Genomic DNA, 4007 nt, shown 5'->3' on the forward strand with positions numbered 1-4007 from the left:
GTAAAATATGAAAAATACATTGTCAGCTACCTCTTAACTATGTAAGAATCATCTCAGTGGCTTATTTAAGCTTCAGATGCTAGGAGCTCAAGTGCAGGGAAAAAGGAGTAAATATCTATTATTTTTAAGAAAAGCATGGAGGAATCAGGTTTGAGGAACACTGGGCTAAATGACAGACCCTGAGAATAATCTACAAGTTCTGAAGTTTAAGTATCTTTGCCACTAAAAGCAAATGCATAAATCTTGTGGTATTGTCTAATAATGTTCCTTGTTTATTTCATAGTTTTAAAATTTCTCTTTTCAACTTCTCTCCTTCCACCTCTTCTTCATCATCCTTCTTCTCTTCCAATCTTCCATCAAAAATATAAACAATGAACAGGAGTCAAATAAAAGGAGATCCAGAGAAAGATGATTCCAAGTTGAAGGAATAACAGTGCAAAGCAGTAGTAGCAGAAACAAGATCAGTGTGTTTGAGAAACACCAGGAAGCTATCCTTGGTGACTGAGAAGTATAGTCGGTGAGGAGGAAGATGGTAGTTTTCAAGATCAGAGACACAAGCAAGAGTCAGAAAAATATGGCATTGTAGGCCAAGGTAAGGATTCAGATTTAATTCCAATTGCAGTAAAAGGTATTTGGGGGTTTTATATAAGGAGAAAAGATGGAGCTTCTCGCTTTTATTTTTAAAGTATTACTCTGCCTGTTTTATGTAGATGACTTATAGGTAGTTATAAGAAATTTCTGCTGAAAAAAAAAGAAATTTCTGCTGAGAAACAACAATGAAAAGTATACAAATGAGATGACACTGACTGGACTTGAGCAGTCTTAGAAAGAGTGTGTGTTGGTTATTTCTTTTGTCACTCAGTGTAATCCCTGCCTCCTCCTGTCATCCCCCCCTGTACTGTGGGTGTTGCACGCTGGGAACTATATTTTCCTAAGCCCCTCATCAGAAAGCTTCTGGTTTAGACTCCATCTATTATAGACACATAAAATCAGAAGGGAAAGAGTTAAAATTCATTCTTCCTCCAGAATGGCACTGGCAGCCTGGACTGCTGGATTGATAGTAATGGTTTCACAAAACTTAATTTCTAAAGTCCACCATCACTGTCCTACTTTCCAGGAGCAGTTTCAACATCACCTTCTTGTCGTTTATGATTTCTAGACAGCATTTCCAATGCTTACATTTATCCCTCTATCTTCTCCAACAATACCACAAACAGCTGACTTTGTATTAAATCTTTCTGCTTGAAATACATAAATAGAGGCCTATTTCCCTGATTCAACTCTGACTTAGGTAGTATTTTTCCTTGCCCAGGAGTGGTTCCAAGAAACAGTTCCCTAAAGATAGGAATATGGGAGTAATTATCTGTCCTATTGGGTTTGAAGGTAGTGATGACTGCATCTCCAGGAGAAAATGAGATTTAAAAAAAAAGATTTTATTTATTCATGAGAGACACAAAGAGAGATGCAGAGAGAGAAGCAGGCTCCACGCAGGGAGCCTGATGTGGGATTCAATCCTGGGCCTCCAGGATCATACCCTGGGCCAAAGGCAGGTGCTCAACCACTGAGCCACCCAAGCGTCCCTGTTTTTTCTTTGTATGGTTAGAATTGAATGCCTCGTGCTTCACTTTGCTAAGGCCTCCCAATCACTCTCAAGGTATCTGTAAGCTGTTTTTTCTGAAAAAGATTGTTGATTTCCAACTTTTTATTTTGAAAATTTTCAAATTTATAGAAAAGTTCAAAGTGTAGTACAAGGAAATCATCTTAAATCCTTTTCCTGTGTTCAGTGTTTGTTACTTTGCCACATTTCTCTCTTTAGACACTTTCCTTTTGAAAGAAGTGGCTTCATACCTCACCCATTACTATTATAGCATGCCTCCTGCAACATAAGCAATTTCTTACCTGGTCATAATACAGTTACCACACCCAAGGAATTTAACATTGATATAGAATTATCTATAGTACATAAACATGAGTCGCAGTTTTTCCCAAGTGTTCCTTTAAAGCCTTTCTTCTTTTTTTAAATCCAAGATCCAAACCCACGGCATTTGGTTGTCCTGTATCTGTAGTCTTCCTTATTCTGGAACAAGCCTACTTTTTTTTTAATTTGTTTTTTATTTTTATTACTGATTTATTTTGAGAGAGTGTGTGCACATGTACATGTGTAAGGGGAGGGACAGAGAGAAACTCAGACTCCATGCTGCAAGCAGAGTCGGATAGGGGTAGGGGGACTTGATTCCAGGACCCTTTGATCATGACCTGAGCTGAAATCACAAGTCAGATGCTTAACCAGGCACCCCAAGCCTCTTTTTTTGATGTTTTATGAAATTGACACTTAAGAAAGCAAGCCAGTTAGCTTGTAGATTCTGTATTTCTTAGTTTCTCACAAGTAGGTTCAGGATACTATTTTGGCAGAAGAGTTTATTGATGGTATGTGGTGTATTTGCATTCATGATATCACATAATATCAGGAGACACAGTGTTAACTGTCACATTGCCAATACGAGTTTGGTCACTTGCTTTGCCAGATCTTTCCATTTTGAGACTATTTTTTTCTATTTTTTTCTGGGGCACCTGGGTAGCTTACCACCAGGTGGCTGGGCGTCCACCTTCAGCTCAGGTCATGATCCCTGTGCTCCTTGTGTTTTCTCTCTCTTTCCTGCATGCAACAGGTCAAAGGCTTCATTAATTTGGTCAAAAGACAGACTGTGAGTCACAAATTCATCAACTTTTATCTTTTTGGACATATATTCGGACACCAACTTTGGGACACTTTCTACACTCTTCCATCCTCCAAAGGCAGTGCCTTTCCATACGCGGCCTGTTACCAACTGAAACAGGCGAGTGGCGATTTCTTCACCTGAAGCAGCTACTCCAACTATGACACTGACACCCCAGCCTTTGTGGCAGGCCTCTAGCACTGCTCTCATGACTTTCATGTTACCAATACACTCAAAGGAATAGTCCACTCCCCCATCAGTCATTTCAATGAGCACTTCCTGGATGGGTTTACTGAAGTCCTGGGGGTTAATACATTCAGAAGTTCCAAACTCCTTGGCACTTGCGAATTTATCTTTATTGATGTCCACACCAATGGTCCAGGATGCACCAGCCACCTTACAGCCCATGATAGTTGCCAATCCAACTCCTCCTAGGCCAAAGACGGCACAAGTAGAGCCAGGTTCCACCTTGGCAGTGTTCAGAGCAGCACCATAACCAGTTGATATGCCACAACCGAGAAGGCAGACTTTATCCAAAGGTGCTAAAAGGATCAATTTTAGCAACAGAGATATCAGCCACAACTGTATTTTCAGAAAATGTGCTGGTTCCCATGTAATGTAAAATTGTCTTTCCTTTGCAAGTAAATCTGCTAGCACCATCTGGCATTAATCCTTTCCCCTGTGTAACTCTTATATTCTGGCAAAGGTTTGTTTTAGGGTTTAGACAAAATTTGCATTCTCCACACTGTGGGATGTAAAGTGCGATGACAGTGTCACCTGCCTTCAGTTTAGTAACTCCTTCGCCAACACTTTCCACAATTCTAGCACCTTCATGTCCCAGGATCATTGGAAAACTCCCTTTGGAATCAGCCCCACTCAGGGTGTAGGCATCAGTGTGGCAAACTGCAGTGGCAATAATTATAATGCAAACTTCATGAGCCTCTGGGGGTGCCACCTCTACCTCTTTTATAGAGAGAGGCTTTCCTGCCTCCCAGGCAACTGCAGCCTTACACTTGATAACCTGGTTCGCCATGTTCTCTGATTCAGGCCAGTGAGGGCAGATCGAGAAAATGAGATGTTACAAGTCATGCACATCACTTAGACAAAGTGGCCATTAGGGTATACATGATGATTGCAAGTGCTCTGCATGGGCTAGTTACTTCTGGCTACATTGGAAAGATAACATAAAGAAAATGATGAGTTTAGGACTTCACATTTTCTGTTCAAGTTATAAGCAGAGAACTGAAATGTTCCAATGACTGCCCTAAAATAACCACTTGTCTCTTATCT

At 40.4% G+C, this 4007-nt stretch overlaps 1 pseudogene; it reads right to left on the minus strand.

Moving 5' to 3' along the window:
* Window positions 1–2618: 2618 nt before the first annotated feature.
* LOC112910192 (alcohol dehydrogenase class-3 pseudogene) lies at window positions 2619–3759 on the minus strand (annotated as a pseudogene).
* Between the last annotated feature and the right edge of the window lie 248 nt (window positions 3760–4007).

This window comes from Vulpes vulpes, chromosome 15, assembly GCF_048418805.1.
Source record: "Vulpes vulpes isolate BD-2025 chromosome 15, VulVul3, whole genome shotgun sequence".
Lineage (NCBI taxonomy): Eukaryota > Metazoa > Chordata > Mammalia > Carnivora > Canidae > Vulpes > Vulpes vulpes.